We start from the raw sequence: 20,062 nt of genomic DNA, 5'->3' as shown, positions 1-20,062 counted from the left end.
GCTTGGTGGCGTCATTCGCAATTCAACATGGCGTCATATCTAAGATGGCGCATGAGTTATTTTAAATGCATTTTTACAATATGGGCGTCAAATGAAAGGTCTTGGTAAGAATAACTCGAATAATGTAATGACGTCTGTCTGAATCAAATATAGCAGATTTTTTAGTGCTTAAATCTCAATTTTGAGAGAAATTTTCAACCGTTTGGGTTAAAATTGCATAAGTGGTTTCGATTTGTAGGTCTTTGCATGGTCTTTGTGACATCATTCATATTAAGACTTGATGTTATTTATTTTAACAACAAAATATTTTAATAAATATAAATAATAAAATTTATTTATGGCCAAAAAGTTTTTGCCGTATGAATTATGTAATAACATAAGTAGAAAGGTTTTTTTTTCATTTTAAAATTAGAACTTGTTTTTTTTTTTAATAATTTATTATAAGCATATATTATTTTAATCAAATCTTGGTTAGCTATAATCCCGCCACGTAATGCCGAAGTCATGTATATATAATATGTACATAAATTCAGTATTACATATATATGTTAATAGACTTATAAAAATACGAATACTTACTATCTTCCTTCGTTGTTGTATCTGAAAATAAAACTGCATTTTAATATAGAAGGAAAACAATATTTTAGTAATTAATTCCTATAGCTAAATTTGTTTACAGATTTTTCTGTTCCCCGTAATTACTCATGACTATATTTTATGTGAAATTATATATTATTGTGCATATTAGGTAATTAATTTACTACTGAATCATAAACAATTTGTTAATACACTTATGAAAAAGTAAGTGAGAAAAAAAAATTGAACCGAGATATATTTTTAATGTTATGTATGTATTTATAATAAAAATATTCGTATTGGAAAAAACAGTGCTACGTCATTTCCCAGAAGAAAACTTTTTACGATTCGTCAAAGTCTTTAAGTTAAATTAATAGTTGCTTAAATTGAAATTAGTTTAACTAATAGTTTAAGGAGAACTATGCCAAGAACTGGTAGAGAATTCATTGAAGTTTCTGGAATCAACCAAGGATTTTCAGAGCGACCATATTAGGTATCTATAACAAAGAGAATATTATCTGGATTCATTCAAAGTCCTACAGCTCAGCAGCTAATTGTCATATAGAGTTAATACTAAATCCTTTAAATTTTGTAAATATGAGAGAATTTTTGTTTCTTTTTGACGAAAATTATACTTAATTGAGTTAGATGACACTTACATTAATGTAGTCAGATACAGTCTAAAGTTTAATCTTTAATTCTATGTAGTTCTCGGTATCACGATATAACTGAGCCAAATACTATACATATCGCTGTAATACACATTAATTCCGAAGATTCAGGGACAAAGTCACACGCATAAACTAGCTGGATCAAAATTAACGACCAAGCTAAGTCTTAAGGTGATACGTCGATATTTTTTTACACTGAGAGTAACTTAATAAATATAATTATATACGAATTCAACCAATTTTATCTTAAATACAGCCATTTGAAAGACCGCCGACAATTTTGATGTTTTTTGGATCACCTTTCAATTGATGTATTTAAATACTCACCACTATAAAAGTATAGAAATATTTATTTAAAAGAAATTATAAATGAAAAAAAAAATATCTTCATTATAAAGTTTCTTTATTAAATAAATAAAACAATATATTTCCAACAGAAACTATTCATATACACTGTAAGAAAATTAAAGCAAAAGTATCATAGTAATTTCAAAGTAAAATTAACGAGCAATCCCTAAAGTAATAAGTAAGTTAAAAGCCCAGGGAAATCTAGTTCAGGTCATTAAAACTGATATAAAAGTAGAGAGACGTCATTAAAGCCGCTATAAAAATTAAAGGTCTTAAATAAATTGGAATAATGGAACATCTTACTGAGTCTGTTCATATTTAGCCCTTTATTATTATAATGTACAGGCTTATACACGAATAGCTTGATTTTTTTTGCAATGAAATAACGTTATATGAGAAAGTTCATAAATCTCATGTAAAAAATTTAATAAGGCCCTTGTTTAATGTCTGTTTAGGGTGTAGGTAACTTTTGAAGATTCTAAGCTTTGCGTTCAGGTTGTTTGCTTTTGAAAATAGAATACTTAAAAAAAAGGTTAAGGAATTAATAATTTTTTAAGAAAGAAAACTTTTTTTTTTTTCCTCAAATTCTAAAAATGTATTTGTAAGTATTTTATGAAATATTTTGATATTATTGATATTTTATATTGTCTTTATTTGTAATTTGTAAATAAATTTAAAGAAATATTTAACTGTAAAAAGATTATTTTATATAATAGCAAAACAAATCGTCCATAAAATTTGACATTAAAATTATATTAACTATTATTATCATTATTTCTCTCACATTCTTGTGATGAGAGTGAGTCTTTTGTGCCATTTTGTTAATAAAAGTGAAATAAATTAAAGTATAAAAAAAAATTAAATATAATTAAGACGACAATGAGCTAATAATAACCTAAAAAAAGAGCCACTGATAACAACACGTATAGACTAAAAGATGGATTGTGGATGCATTGCTACGTATTCAAAATTGAAAAAATCTAAATTTTTTTCCATACAGTCATTATTTTTCCAATAAATTAATGTAGTCCAAAAAAACTGATATGAATCAAGTGAACTTTATGTATAAGACTAAAATTTTTATTTCTCATTTAAATTTGTAACAGAATAAAATAATATCCTTTAATAGCAATGAATAATGAAAGCTATTAGAATCGTTAGTATTTGTGGACCAAAACTTAACAAAAAAACCTATTCATTAACGATAAGACGCAACGGACAACAGACAATAAATAACGAATAGATACGAGCATACACATACATACATATAAGGTATATATTATACATTATATATTATACAATTTCCAGAACGAGAAACCTTAACATTTTCTATCGAATTTAAACATAGTTACAGTACAATTTAAACATAGAGTACAGTGTGAATAAAGAAAAAAAAATCAACGTGACATTAATAAAAATAAAAATTATTCAGCTATACTTACTGAAGGGAAAATCTCATGAAAAAGTATCCGTCTCATGCGACATCATCGGATCGCAATAAACTGAACATTTCTCAAGATTACCAGAGATTACCAGATACGGTTATCCACATTTATCTCAGCGTTACGATTACCCTCGACAGTGCAATTTAAAAAGCTGCAACAAAAGACTTCTTTTTCAAATAATTATATCGTCAAAAACAGGGAAAAAGGCATAGCAATTTTTGCAAGAAAAAACATCGAATTCTTTCATCAAAACATTAAAGTGATTATGACCATGAAGCATCATAATGAATGTAATTTATTATGAGAATTGTTTGAGGAGTTTTGGGAATTTGTTTGATGATTTTTATAATCAAAATTAACAACAATGTGATTTGTTAGCAAAATACAAACAAAATTATGCTTTAAAATTAAACTTTGCTCTAAATGATCGAAGTTTCGACACGGCACATTGACTTACTGAATCGCTCTAAATTGGGTCAAAACTCAGACGATGTCGTAAATAAAGTTATTAATACTCTGGAATATAAAGTCGGGTATTACTAATTAATATACATATTTATTTATAAATGGAATTTTAATACTTAAACGATAATAAAATGTGCTATGAACGTGATCAACTTACCAAACTAAGCCTACATTAATTAAAAGCGGAAGAATGTTATAAAAAGGAACTATTATTGTATGTACTTGTAAGATTTTGTCTTTAACTTGCTTAAAAGCCGTATCATAAAAATGATTATTTTTTCAAATGTAAGGAGTTAGAAGATCAGTAAAACTATTTCTCAAATTAAGCTACTTTCTAGAATAAAATACAGCTTTGAGCTCCGAGTTGTGTATTTAGAAAATAAAGCCAATGACAAAACTCGCTATAGTATGACAAAAGTATGTTACAAGTCATAAGCGGAAGCGAATATGATTAAGTAAAAAATTTTTTTATATAAAAAATGCAATTCATATAACAAGTTCACAAATCTTAATTTGTATTAACATTATAAAACATATATATTTTTTATATATTCTAACGTTGATAACATCAAAACATTTTTACAATGTACCATACATTAATAGCTTGTAGTGTTTCTCGCTCGTACTGTTATTGAACCGTTTAGAATTAAAGTACTGTCTATTTGTCCACGTTTACTAAGAGTGGAAATAGAAACGGCGAGTACCGAGTGTTCTGACTTAAGTAATCTCACGTTGAAAAGAATGTATTACGTTTCCTTACTGCAGCATCTAAGAATTAATGTTGCTATTATTGGTGCAATTGGTTGCACATACAAATATTCTTCGCTATATAGTTTTATTTAGCAAAATTTATACTAATTTTTTACTCTATATACTGATTTCTAAGATGCAGTTCTTAATATGTAGACTAGTAAACCGAAGAACATTTTCAATTGAGTTAATATTTATATAAGATGTCTCTGATTTGGCTTTGTTAAATGTCTTAACAGATAAGCTATACAAAATGGGATAAAAAAAAACATAAATCACAATGGGATTATTAAAAATATAAATAGGAAGGTTTGTATATCAACTAGTTAAAATTTGAGTGTACACAAGAACTATAGAATTTATTGGAATATAAGAAACGGCTTTCTTCATTATAGAGTTTGCACAAATAATATCTCCCTTTTTGTTGTCATTGGTCAGATGTAAGAGAATTCATTACTTTTATACTTTTATTTTTTTATACATACAACTTGTTAATTTATTTTGAATTTCCATTCTCGCGGCTTTTAAAAACCTTTTATTTATTCCATTCATTACCTGCTGCCATAAATCCGGAATGACCTCAAATTATGGGGTATGTAAATGCAAATGACTCTTTTATTAAAAACTTAACTGTTTTAAATAAACAATTAAAATAATATTTTTGTTCTTTAAAAGAAACCTTACTAACGATTTTATGTATGCGACATTTTTTAATAGTATTTTTAAATAATGGTAGTGTATTGCGTTTATAAATATTATATTTTATTAGTAAAACCTCCTGTATAGAATTTATTTATTATATATTTAAAATAATTATATATGTATATATTTATTAATTTAAACAGATTTTTTTGCGACAGTCGTACTCTTTAGGTGCCGATCTTAGGTCATGCTAGACCTAGTGGCAATACAAAATATAGCTACAGTAGATGTTATAAAATTTATCTTCTGAGAAAGCGAGCGTTATGGAATATTTAACAAAAAAAACTATCCTAACGAAAAAAGTTAGCATAATGTTTTAGCTGACGCTTTAAAAGTTCATAATGACAACAAGGAAATATGTTCTAAAGGTTTTTTCTTGCTATTACTTAAAAGATAATAATCAAAAACTTAGTATTGCTATCATAAAGGCACGTCAGCACAGCGTTTTACACTTATATATCAAAGAGCACCTTGACCGGACATGTGTTGGCAACTGCGCGAGGTCAAATTAGTTTAAACTCTTTAACATTAAGGTTATTCGTTTAATTACCGCTTTTAGAAACAATGCGAATAACTAGTTTGTGCTTACCCGTAAATGATTTATTTTTTCTAATTGCTTACCAAATACAATAAAGCTGAAACTTCTAACGTATTTATAATAAATATTCTCAACTCAGTTTTTGTTGTGCTTAAAGTATTTTTGTAAATTTTATGGAAAATACCAGAACCAGGTTAAGTCGCACAAAAATTTTAAAATTAATGAAATTCTTATAGCAATTTTTACTTAAAATTTTTCCTAGTCTGTGGGTGTGTGGAAATAAATCATACCACTGTAATACATACGAAAGTTTCTGTCTTTGTTTATTCATTAATCATTCTGAAACTGTCATAGTATTTAAATTTATTTTTTGTACTGCGATACCGGTGCAGCTGTAATGAAAAGCAATTATTCATCCCAAAAAGTCATAAATAGTTTTTTTTTTTTTTTCATATTTGAGTATTTTCTGTTTAGTTTAGTTTTATTATTATAGCTTTGTCGTATTAAATTTCAGCCTACCCTCAAAATTGACTAACTTATTTAAAAAATATCACAGATCTTAATGTCAATGAAAATTTATGTCAAATAAAAGAAAAATAAGACATTACCTTAGTAAGAAATTGTGAATGTCAATTAGAAAAATATTATTACGTTCCTAAAGTTGCTTTGGTAACATGTGCATGTTATTATTTTACATATATAATATATTGTGTCAATGGCATTAACATACTATAGCTGACAGACATTTAGCAAGATAGTCATCTAAAGGTTGGGCACAAGGCCAATGAATAAAACAACATTTTGAACCAAACTCCAACAGAAATAAGGATAAAAATTGCATGTAAATGGTAAAAGACATACAGAGTATTTTAAAATTTACAATCATATTGACATTACAAGGACATTTACACCTTTATAAACAAATTATTATATTTTTCACATAACCTATTTATTGTAAAATTAGTATTACAAATATATTAATTACTAGGCCTAACTGTGTTAGCACCTCACAGACATCTGTAGCAGTATCTAGCTATTTAAATATTAATATTTAAAAGTAGACAAGGAAAACAATCTAACCAAATGGTAGGGAATATTGGATTGAAATAGCTGCGAAAATAAATAAAACAAGTCACAAAAACACGTAAGGTTCTAGCAATAAGAAAATCAAACAACATTTTTAAATTGGTTATTTGATAATAATATTATACGTAATAAATTATGAATAATTTTCGTTATTAAAGAGAATTTTTAATTTTAAAAGAAGTGACACATGTACAATAAGAAACCGTAGAGACATTTGAAAAGTTAGTGTGATCCAATTTCTGGTCAAGGCGTCTCACGTTAAAATAATTTAAAATAATTCTAACCAGGTCACGGGTCAACTTCTGGCAACATTCCAAAACGCTTTATACTCGTTGATGATCGATCTTAGATTGTGGATATCAAAATTACTAGTTACTTTGTATTCTTAACTTTGTCAATATTTGTTCCAAATACAGACTTGTAATAGTATGTATTTACGAAAGACGATACTCACATTGAGTGTACTTGGAATTTAGCCTTTATTAGTTTTGATAAATTCAATTTGAGAGCATTAGCTAGGCACTTGTACAAAGTGGAAAATCTTATTAGATGTCTTAAGTTGTTTAACTTAAAAGGGATAGCGTTGAAATGTAATGAGTAAGGGAAATCGTTCTTACCTAAAACAATAGAATACATTTTTTTTACAGTAGGCATTATTCCTTATGATAAATTTATAATAATTGAAATTAATTAAAGAGAATATACTGAATATGTACTTTCTTAGTTTGGTTTAGAAAGCATGTTCATTACCAATACCATTCAGACACATTATTCCTGAATAATTCTTTATGATGGTCGACTATGACCCTATTTCTGAAAACCGATTATAATTAAAATTTATAACACAAAAATTTAAATAAGAAATAGAAGTGAAATGTAATTTTTCTTTATAAAAACAGGGCCTAAAACTTATGCTGTGTTTTAAATTAAAAATATGTTGTAACAATTTAAAATTAAATGTTGGGGAGTGAAATGTTTTGAAACGAACATTTTTATGGCCAACATAAAAACTGACGCATAATTGCAAATGCAGGTCCCGTTGGAAGCGTTTTTTGGAAGTTTGTGACATTTTTAAAAAGGCATAAAGCTCTACACAAACATCTTTGTTACAATAAAATGTTAAAATTATATTATCAATCAAAAAGATTCAAAGTTAAAGAGCTTACTGTTGGAATCTTTTGTCTAATAAAATAACGGTTCTGATTAAATGAAATATTTTAAATTCACAAACGAATTTAAGGAAGAAAAAAGAGTTTTCATTTTGTTAATTGAACTTAATTGAATCGGATTTAAAAGTGAAGGATACAAAACATTAAATAATTAATCATTCTGTCTAAATTTTTCTTTGAGAATGTGTTATTTCAAGATCTTTATAGAAATTAAGAAATTAGTTTCTTAACATACAATAAATAATTAATATTTTTAATACGCACAGTTCAATCCAGGCCGAGGTAAAACCGGTTTGGAACAACGCCAAATGTTCTGCTCATGACCAGTTGATGATATTTTAAAATTTCATTCAATCTCTGAATGAAGAGTTTTTTGTATTAATTTTTTTCATTATATTTAATTTTTACAAACATTTTTTCTTGCAAGATATTTGTCAATACATGTCATGATTTTAAAATTTAGTTCTGCAAAATTATGTTCTCTTCCTCAAATATGTAATCAAGATACTTGGAAAATATTGAGATATAATGTTTGTAAAAGCTTACTAGACTCAAAATTCAGTAATTCAACAGTCTTATAATATCTGTATGTTTCTTAATTAACGCGTTTCTTCGTCGTTTTCTTGTGGAACCATGTGACACAGAACACGAGCCAAATATCAAGAGACAAAAACTATCAACTAAATAAAAGATAGAAGTTATCCTTTCTTTTACAATCAATTCATCTTGTCTTGAAAGCGTTTCTAATTTAAAAATCTTCTAAAATTCCGTGAACATTTGATCTTTTATATTCAGTTCTTCCGCAGTATTCAAAAAAGATTTCATTTTGTAACTGTCAATTAACGTCCGTCTGTTTAAAAAAATATATGTTATTTTCATAAGGTTTTTCTTTTTCAATATTTTAAAATAATGTTTAGAAAAAATTGCCAATAAGAAAATTAGTTCAGACAACATTATTAGAACTACCACTCTCTAATAAAAAGAAAAGTTTTAATTAACAAAATCATTTTGCATTTTTTTGGTTACAAATAATAGGAAGAAAATAAGTTCTCTTTTGCGGATCACGGATTCGAGATTACTTTTTATGAAAGAAACTAATATGTGCTAAATATTTAAGATGTTAAAAATAATAAGAAAAAAAAATATATCTGTTACATTAATACATATAAAATATATCGTGGGCATATTTCTCAAGTAAATCCGAAATCTAAATCCGCATTAACTCAGGCTCGACCCATTCGGAGTAGAATTTTTAAATGAAAGTAGGCTTTATCTCTTAAAAAAATCTTTTCATACTTCGGCAAATACGTATAAATCTGAATGTAAAGTCAAGTGACCCAATGTCAATATTTTTTTTCGACAAGGAAAGTAAATTGAAAAAAGTCGAGACAAATTCTTTTGGGAATAATGAAGAGGAATCCTTGAATACAGGTCGTAATAGTTTATAAAAATAATGGTATAATCGTGTTCTCGTGACATTTTTTATTACTATAAACAAGAAATATAATTTATTGGATTGATTTCTATGAAGTGTAAATTACAATTTTATATTAAAAATACTTAAGTTATAAGTATGATTCCTACGTACAACCATTTTTAAAGTATTAGTTGAATCGAAATATGTTACGTGCTTGTTTTGCTTGAACGTAGTATAATAGTTATACATTTCATATCTGTTCTATACACATGCGTGCGATAACAAATGTGTGGCGTTTGTAAGGATTCTGATAAATGTGACCAATTTCATATCTCGGTTTCACAGATTTTGGAGCCTTAAAGCCTCAGAAAGTAATCTATATCATTACGATATGATAAACGAAAGGATTTAGAGAACTTTTTTCAACATTAAATTCATATTGTTTTATAGACTGTAATGATTTTTTTTTCTTTTTACTTAAAGATATATTAGTACGTCGTTTGTTTGGTATACTTTTTATATTTTCGAAATTTAATATTTACATAAAAATATGTTGTATGCGGAAATAAAAATCTCTATATAAATTAAAAATCTTAAGAATTTTGGTTACTGTTTAATATTCAATATTAGTTTCATTAAATTAAAAAAAAAACATTGCTTGAAGTTAATGAGATCTAATATTTTAGCGAGTTTTATTCATTTAAATGAAACTGGTATTATTCGGATATACCACGCGGATTTTATTATTTAAAAAACTACATAATCCCGACGTTTCGGTTACTTTGCAGCAACCGGGATCACGGGCATCTCGTCTGCAGTATTTCCGAATATCCGAATAATACTAGTTTCATTTAAATTGCTTGAAGTTTTCAAGGAGGGAAAATTATTTATGATTCGTCATTCCTAGGTACAGGGGTTGTCTGGAACTGTTTATAGGAAGAGGAGTTTCAATTGTACCCTTTCCGGCTCTATGAATAAGTGAGAGTACCTTTGGGGTCTTTTGTGTTCTTAATTCACCTGCGCTCTTGAAAGGTCCCTTATGTTAGTGACGCTTCAACAGATAGTAGATTTACTGCTGCTTTTCTAATAGTTCCGCTAAAAAATATTGATCAAATTTATTATAATAAAAATGTGATCTTATTGGTTCTTGACGTAAAATTTACATTAATTTTAAGTAGGAAATTTAAAAAATTACATTAATGCTTTAATAAAAACTCACCGTCTAATTAAAGAACAAATAATTGGCGTCGAACTTTTAGGTAAGAAAAATCACAATGAAATCTTAAGTAAAGAGAATTCTCGCAACTTTTATATGAAAGAAGCAAATTTCTTAGAGAAGTTAAAATATTAGGGATAACAATTGAAAAGTGCCTTACGAACATATGTCTTTCTCTACCGATTTCAAAGAACTTGAACACTTTTCATGTAAAAGTTTGAGCAAAAGATTTGTCACTTGAGGCAATTGTCAAAGAAACTTATAACAGAATATACACACACATATATATATATATATATATATATATATATAAACTAGTTTTATTTTTCAATAATATAAATACATATACCTATGTATAAAACGGTTTATTGTATTAACAAGTAGGAGTTAACTTCTATAACACTGTCGTTTATTTTATTTATCTTTTTGATTCCAGTAATGAAGATATTTCAATGCATTACGGATCCTATCAAGATAGTGCTGGCAGCTGCTTAATTAAGTTAAGATTTAATATTCCTTGTCTTCTTTATAAGGAATTTGGTTTTAATAAGTTTTGAGATCTGTGTACAATGGTTTAATTTTTACTCAGAATAGATTCGTCTTTTATGTTTTAGGTTTATATATATATCATTTATAATCTGAATAAGTTTTTAAAGAAAGCATGTTATTTTATATATATCTGTCATATAATATCACAAACTATACAGTCATATGACACAAAGAAGATATTCTCACAATATTTCCAATGGCTCGCCTCCTTGACTTTATATAGTTATACAAACGGCGGAGAATGTAAAAAATTAATAAAATTATTTTCACTAAAGTTAAACATTTAACAATCATGTCCGTGAACAGGTATCTACTGTAAAAAATTACCGTAAAATCCTTGGTTACATGAAATTGTTTTCAATAATATTGGCCACTCTGCTGAGATATGTGACGGTTCACAATTTTTTTCTTATTGGTAACATTAATGATGATTGCTGAAGCTCTAACAACACACTACACTTTTCTTTTGAGACCATAACACTGTATAAATGGAGACTGTAAATAATTAAACATTCATTCATGTACCGCTTTCATTAGTAATTCACCGTGAGCTCAAGGCATTTTGATGGCACAAAAGCATACCAAGCCCTGTTGGTTTATTCATTGTCGAAGAAAGGGTTCAATTGAAGCTGTCTGTGTACACAGTTAAAGAAAACACTGGAAAATGGAGAGATTACGTTAACATACTTCTTTTTTTTTCATTCGTAAGATTACGCAGTCTCTTGTATTTCTTGCTTTAGATAATATTAACTTTCTTTCTTAAAGTCCATCCGTTTTGGAACAAACTTACAGATAGACAACATTTTTAGTTACATATTATTTTTATTATTAATTAAAAAAAAAATCGTGCCAGGAGTCCCTCCTCGTCTAAGAAGTGAAACTTCGTTGTGTTGGAATGAAAATAGGAAAGGGTAGAAATTGATTTTTAAAGAATTTTCAGTTTTTTGTTAAAGATAAACTTTATTGACATTACTTACAGGTCACAATTGCCCGCATGCGTTCGAGTGCCACGCATAGCCTCTCGCTGTCTCTTACAAGAGCGTTAAACGCTTAACACAACCGTACTGGAAGACGAATAAAAAGTTTCACTTTAAAAATATCCTGTCAGTCTTACATTTCGTTATTGTTTTGAAAATTCTTCAAGAAGTTTTAAAAAGTATCAAAATAAAAAAAATTATACTAATATTCTAAAGATTCATCAATAATAAACTAAATATATAGGTAATAAACTAAAATCCTGTTTTAATCCGCAACAATGACAAATTATAAATTTGTACAATGCCAAAAAAAAAGCTAAAGTGTAAAATCAACAAAACATATAAAACGTTTTGGGAAATTATAAAAATAATTTCTGTAATAACAAGATATTCAAAACATTTACCTGTAAAAAAATAATAGTACTAATATATTTATAATATAATATATTTTATCGTTTGAAAAGTATGATGTTAAGGTTGAGTCGTAGTGGCCTGAGGTTAACGGCCTTCCTCTCCAACGTGAGGGCGGAGGTTCGAAACCTGTTAAGAACCAATGTGATCGTTTCCGAGTCATATGTACTTTGTAAGAGTATTTAGACACCACTGACAAACGGTGAAGGAAAACATCGTGAGGAAACCTGGTCTTATAATTTCAAATTATAAGATTGAAGTCGCCAACCCGTCTTGAGCAAGCGTTGCGATTAATGCTCTTACCTTCTCCATGCGAGAAGAGGCCTGTGCTGTGCTTAACAGTGGACTCTGATAGGTTGATGATGATGATGATGATGATGAATAAAATATATTTTATCGTTTTTGAGTAAAGCGATGATGTGAGTTTGGTTTCTAGAGACACAAGTAGGTATGTTTTTTATGAGACGTATAATTTATATGTCTATTAGTCCTATATAATGTTTACAAACATATATTTATACCTTTTCTAAGAAAAACGATAAATTTTAACACTGTTAATATTCTTAATGTGATTTTATATATATTAAATGACGAAAAGGATTATCGGTCTGTATTTATCAATCCCGTATTCGGTCTCGATAGTAGCCAAAAGACTTCACTACTCAATTTTTGTTCAGATGCCTCTGTGTAATTAAACATACAATTCCATCTAGTTTCATGTCACTTAATCGATATAAAAACAATTAAATATCGACTGCTATCATTGCTTATGCTCTGCTAAAAAAAATTGGTAAATAATTATAAGAATAAATCTTAAAAAGCAATATTTTCTACTCGTAAAATAACATATAATAGGAAATTCATATTCACACGAACTGAGTAAATATCTCTGAAGTTTTTTTTCCTCTACAGCATAAATTTTGACCTCGGCTGGTCATAAGTCAAGTCGAAATCTCCGCCCCTTCAAGTTGTCACGAACAAAAGAATAGCCGAAAAATGCAGTCGGGAGCACTTAACGAGATTTCTCGTATGTAATGATATAAAAATCCCACTGTGATTTTAGATTATAGTGGAAAATGAATTGTTATTTTAAAAAATAATTTTGATTGAATTTAAACCGTTTATCTGATCGAGATATTTGATTACCAATATTGCAATACAAAAATCAATAGACGAGATATAACAACAAATAAACAAATTGGTATGGTGAGCTATTTTATGAATGATGTAAATATTCCTAGGGATACATTCCTATACATATATAAGTAGGTACTAAATGATTCATTTCTTTAGCGAGAAGAGATGTCATTATAATTCCTAGGATTAATTTTTCTCAATCAACTGCATGTTGTAGATTCAGAATGAAAATATGAGATAAATATAAAACTATATATATGATAATGCGTTTTTATTAACCACCTAGTTATTCATAATATATATTTTTTTAAAACAATTCTTTTTTAAACATTACAATTACTATCATAATGATTGTTAGCTTCAAAAGTAGATTATAATTTGATAAAGTCCAATTTCGGCTTTAAATATATGTTTGTGTGGAAAAAAAATTTTAACTATGGTTTAAATACGAAAATTAAATTTCCTAATATAAAGCAAAATGTTCATTTATTCAAATGTTATGTTGATTAAATATAGCGTGTCCAATACATAACATATGTTATACATTTAGTATGTTATCACAACTAGAGTAATTATTGGAAATACATCCAGCAATACCAGCAAGGCTTTTATTACGATTTAGTTGAATTTTAACTGAAATTATAATATTTTATCATTTATATAATATGTAAACTGTGAGGTGACAAATAAATCGCAATTGCGTCACATATTTAAGTCGGTATCTTTATTTAAATTCATTATTCAAACATTGTTTCCTATATGAAAATTTTTACATGAACGTTATTTCTACGTGAACACGGTTATTGACTGACTGAATTCCTAAAATAGCTGCCATCTGAGTATTCAATTAATAATTTTTTTATGCTACTTTTGCTTTGTTGTAACAAATACAGACGCGGTAAAGAGGCCTTCAATATATACAGATTGACGTGATCCAATTAATTCTCATGTATCGTCTGATGTACTTCATAAAGTTTGTACAGTTATCAACTTAGTATTCTATTCATTGAAACTTACCACTTCTGGGCTTTCTATCTCTTTCATAATAGTTTACGTCTTTCAAAGATTACGTTTGAACTGCCAAACAATCTTCACAGCCAAGGATGTAAAGGTATATATTTATATATATAATAGTAAATATGACGTGTTTTTTTAAATTTTCTTTTTAAGTAATATTATAATATTGTAAAAACCTATACAAATATAACCCTAACATAAGAATAAACTTCACAAAAAGTATTATTTTTGAGATAGTATTTGCTACATTGTATTCAAAAGATTTTCAAATAAATAACTAATCTCTTCTATTTATCATTTTCTTTCTGTTTTACGTACTTTGAAAATCAATCTTCTTACTCAATAAAAACTGAAATAATATTAACGACAAAAGGTATTTTTTTACTTCACTTAAATACAATACATTTAAAAATTGAACAATAATCTTCAATAATAAACCTCTTATGCGCAAAAGTGTAAAAGCTCTTATTTTAATATATTATTTCATAATAATATTCAATATTATTTTCGTTCATTAAAATTAAAGGAAAATTATAATGAGTTATAAGTGTATAAGTAAGTCGGGTCGTGTAATAATTATATATAACGGATTAAAATAAAATACCATCAATGTCTTTACACCTAACATTTCGACTATAAATTAATTTGATTCGCAAATTTTGCAAATAAATTTAAATATAGTTCTAATATAACTTCTTTCGAATGTAAATAAAATAGAATTATTACTCACCTAACAACGAATCAAGAATGATAGTTAAATTTATTGGACCCATTCATACAGCAACATTTGTTGTTCAACTGAACACGTGCTAGAAATTTACGATCAATTTTTAATAAAAATAAATAAAACAAACAACTTGCGTATATCATCAACAAAACGTACGTACGACTTGTGATTTATAACTCGATTTATACTTAATACATAGCCGAATAAAACATTGACGTAGCAATATCATTAGTAACAGATGCCGCTATTGAAAACTAGAGCCGTATTTCCTTCAACTTAACATCTGAGAGATAAGGTTTTTACTCTCCTATCTCGATATTGAAAGACACTAGACTGGCTCACTTGACTTGATATATCGTTTTATTCACTTTTATAAGGACATGATGGGTACACTTATATTATAAGTACGTCGTACTGCTCTTTGATTCCTTCTGGAATCAACGTAATAAGATACATATGACATATCAATTATTTTAAAATTAAATCTATGGTCATTTGTTGCTTATTGCTCAGATATCCAAAAGATAATTTGATTATTGTTTTACAAGGACAACTGAATGCATTTTATATTTTGGCGGTTTTGTATCTGGGTAGTAATTAAAAGTAGTAATAAGATATCATTATTTATTAACCGAATGTAGCTATTATACCGAATATAACCGAATGTAGCTATAGCAATGTTATAATAAAATTTTAACTTGATGCTCAAAGCTAAAAACGTTCGAGCTGAATTTAGAAATCCAATATAAGATTTTTCAGTTGTTTCACTCAATTTTGTAAAAGATAATATAGTACTTATATAAATTTAAATATATAAAAGTTACAACTTAGCTTCTCTTTTTTACCTCAATCATAAATCAAACTAATCTCCGCCTCTTCGAGTTGTCACTCACGAAAAGAGCTGAAAAAACAGAGTTTATGCCACTAAACTAAATTGATGTAATTTCAGCTTATTATATTGAATAGCTTAATAAACTTATAACTGCTTTATAAGTTTTAAGCTGAACAAGTGAAAAAAAAATCGTGGATCACCTTTTGTCTTTGAAATTAAAGACGACATACTCATTTGTACACTAAATTCGAAATATCCTAATGAAATGTACAAAGTTATTGAATGCATTTGATTAGCCAACTTACTTAGAGTCATCATCATCATCAGCCTGTTCCTATAGGCTGATAATGATGATGATGGGCTCCTGCCCACTGCTGAGCAAAGGCCTCTTCTCACATGGAGAAGGTTAGAGCATTAATCGCAACGCTTGCTCAAGACGGGTTGGCGATTTCAATCTTATAATTTGAAATCATAAGACCAGGTTTCCTCACGATGTTACTTAGACTTATACTTACAGTAAGATTAAGATATAAAACTTTTCTATAATCTGTAAGTTAATTTTGTATTAAATATTATCTTCACATAAGTTTCGTGATTGTATAGACAATAGTCTACAAAAGAACATTATAGAGAGTTCTCTATAAAGAACGCTATAATAATATTCATATCATGAACATTTCGCTATTTATTATTGATGTTTACATTTCAGTATAACATGTTTCATGATATCGGCTTTATATCAATATATTACAATAATATTCAGTCAATAAGAAGGAATCGAATACTTTGATCGAAAATATACAATTCCGAAAATAGCAATTAATAAAATAAATACAAATATACCAATTACAAGAGTAGAAACTTTTGTGCAAAAGCAAATGATTGGAAATTTCCATTGAATTAATGTATCTTATGAGTATAAAATATATATATACATGTACATGTAGAAATTAAATTGCAAATTTAATAAAATTTTGCAGGTCAGATTACTTTGGTATTTTATGATAAATTTTAATCAACATTTAATTGTGACTGTTTTTCGATATCACAGAAGCTATACTTACCATTTGGATGTACAACCCGACCTTAATAGAATTAAATAATATATAATAACAGTATCGTAGTGTACTTAAGTTTAGTGTTAAATTTTTAAAATTAAAAATGTTTAACTTATTCCGATCCATTAATATTCTCATTATAACTTATTTTTAAATCTTGAAAAAAGTGCGCAAAATATATATATTTTTTTCAAGTTCAGCCTAGAAACATTTTGTGGTCCTCTCATCCGTGAAAACCTTTTTTCTCAAGAATATACACAGCTATAAAACTGAATTTATAATTGAATACCCAGGTGCTGCATTCTGTAAGAACATTAAATGTCTAAAGTAAACGCAATTTCAACGTAATACTATATTTTACACTCCATTTACTTCCCATGTTTTGACACTCAGAAGGGAATAACACCCTACGAGGGAATTCCTGTTGACCTAGAATCAAAAAACTAGCAAAAACAAATGTTATTTATAGAAAACAAAGAGAAGGAAACCAATAACTGTGTTCATATTAACAAAAATCTTGCATTTAGTATAATTTATTGAAGTTTACTAACTCTCGTGATATAAACATTAGATAAAAATACTACCACTACCACTGTTAATGCAATTTCTTTTTTATACATAAAATGTTTAATTAAGTTTATATGAAAACTTTAGATAAAAATACCACCACTGTTAAAGCCTTTTTTTTTGTTAGTATGAAATTTTAATTAAGTTTACATGAACTAATTTCTTTTGAAGTGCTCATTCCATATTCATATAAAAATTATCTGGTGCGATTTTCCTGGAAATCAAATTATTTCGAACGAGATTTTTTCGAATTTCCACAAAAATGGACGTTTCAAATATAAGTCATCCATTGGCATATCAATTTTAAAGTTAACCTTTCCCTTTCTAATGTTAATCCATTGTTTTAAATGTGATCTTGAGGTTTGGGCAAATCTGATATTCCTAAGTCGTCGAACGTAGGTTTGAACTTGAGTTATATTCTTATAGATTATCCTACTTTATATATTTTGAAATAATACAAGCATAATTATATCGATAGAGACGAAACCTCTCAGCATTCAATGGACTCACTGTGCGGGTGCCGCGTCCATCGCGTTGCAGGGAAAGGAGCTTCAACAGTGCCTGGGACTTGCGACCCAGGTATAGGTTTAAGGGGCCCCTAACTTACGCGCGTTAAACGCTCACCTCCACTGTCCAAGCTCCTCTCTCTACTTAACCAAATTTATAAAAAAGAACCTACAAGGGTTGCCTTTGAAGTACGTTCCAAGAATGAATTGATGTGAGTTCTGCACAGGCCAAAGTCTTTTAGTAGGTTGTAGAGAGATGTAGCCGTTATACCTCTTGCTCCTACTTCTACCGCGTATAAATCCACGACGAACCTATTTTGAGTGAGTACGTTAGTAAGCTCGTAATATTTGTTAACCTTGATGGTATGGTCTTTGGGGATGTTGGTTTCCCAAGGCACCGTAAGCTCTATCTTCACAACGCGCTTTAAAATTCGCGAATACATAAATATGACTGGTCTCGAGGCCGACGCACAAATATCCTCGGGGATTTTGTACTGTTTTTCATACGTATCCATCATTATAGTCCAATCCGTAGCCGCTTTAAGGATGGAGTAAGACTTGACATTTGATTTTATAGCCCTAGTGCCCTCTCTCACAAAACCTACTGATCGCTCGTTTGTGCTTATTTCCCTTTACACTCTGGCTACCGAAAGACTAACCGCATCACGTATGATTTCCAAAACCCTATCGTGACGACGCGAGTTTTGACCGTTATCCAGGAGTACCTTACATCCCACTAACAAATGCCTAGCAGTTCCAACTGCCTTCCCACAGATATAGCAAGTCTTTTTGGTATCTTTAACCCATCTTACTAAATTACTCTGATCTGGGAGAGTCATCTGGATCGCATTAAGATAGAATTTTAGCAATGCTGGCGACTAATCATGGATTAAAGTTCGCGATTTTAGTGATAATGGGATGTAAAAATCTCTAATGTCTAACCACTCGTTCTGCATTTCTAAACTCATTGCATGGATCTTATATTTATCATTCTCGTCTTGCCGAATAAAAGACTTTAATTTATCCGTATCTTGGACTTTCTGACTTGATCCTAACCCTACTCTGTTACTTTGTGCTCCTATGATAAACTTCTTGTGGAATTGAATCCTTGACTCTAGCTCTGGGGCATCTTTGTCTTTTGGGAGCGATGTAACGACTTCATCAAGGGATTTCCCCAGGATATATGTATGTCTTGGAAACTCTCAGGTGTTTATAGAGCTCCGATAGCCTTTTTAGACTCATCCCAAAACTATTGCGATCCCTGAATAAAGCCGATGAATCAGCCGTTAGCGCGAGCCCGAGCCACAACTTCAACATCTTTATGACGCCTGCATCTAACTTTGACAAGGGTTTTATTAAAATCATAGACGAAGAAATGCCAATTTAACCGTTTATGTAAGTAGCTTTTAAACGTCAATTTAATTCAATCTGTCTAGACATCAGTGACTTTCGCAATTTTCTTTAACTTCTAAATGAAACTAGTATTTTTCGGATTTACTACGCGGATTTTATTATTTAAAAACTACATAATCCCGACGTTTCGGTTACTTTGCAGCAACCGTGATCACGGGCAGACGAGGTGTGATCACGGTTGCTGCAAAGTAACCGAAACGTCGGGATTATGTAGTTTTTAAATAATAAAATACGCGTAGTAAATCCGAAAAATACTAGTTTCATTTAAATGAATACTCGCGAAAATCTTAGATCTCATTTCTTTAACTTCTACCTATAATATTCTCAAAACCAAACTTTTAAACAGCCAATCTTCTTATCGACTCACCTTTAAGAGTTGCCACCCAGATCTGGTTTTAAAAGTAAGAAATTAAACTTTTCTTAAAAAGGGGATGAATAATGTTATACTGGTCTCAATTTATTCCTTTGTCCTACAAACATTTTTG

General features: G+C 28.7%; 1 protein-coding gene across 2 annotated transcripts in view; it reads right to left on the bottom strand.

The window, feature by feature from the left end:
• Window positions 1-20,062, bottom strand: part of LOC116775224 (uncharacterized) — a 105,417-nt gene that overhangs the window by 23,030 nt on the left and 62,325 nt on the right. The window contains exon 3 of one of the 2 annotated variants that reach the window (XM_032668075.2): window positions 580-600. The exons of the other annotated variant lie outside the window; for it this stretch is intronic. The gene's annotated coding sequence lies outside the window, so the exon portion shown is untranslated. The remainder of the gene's footprint in view (window positions 1-579; window positions 601-20,062) is intronic. 2 annotated transcript variants of the gene reach the window in all.

This window comes from Danaus plexippus, chromosome 25 (genome assembly GCF_018135715.1).
Source record: "Danaus plexippus chromosome 25, MEX_DaPlex, whole genome shotgun sequence".
NCBI lineage: Eukaryota > Metazoa > Arthropoda > Insecta > Lepidoptera > Nymphalidae > Danaus > Danaus plexippus.
The sequence above is the reverse complement of the archived record's forward strand: the minus strand, read 5'-3'. Positions and strand labels throughout refer to the sequence as shown.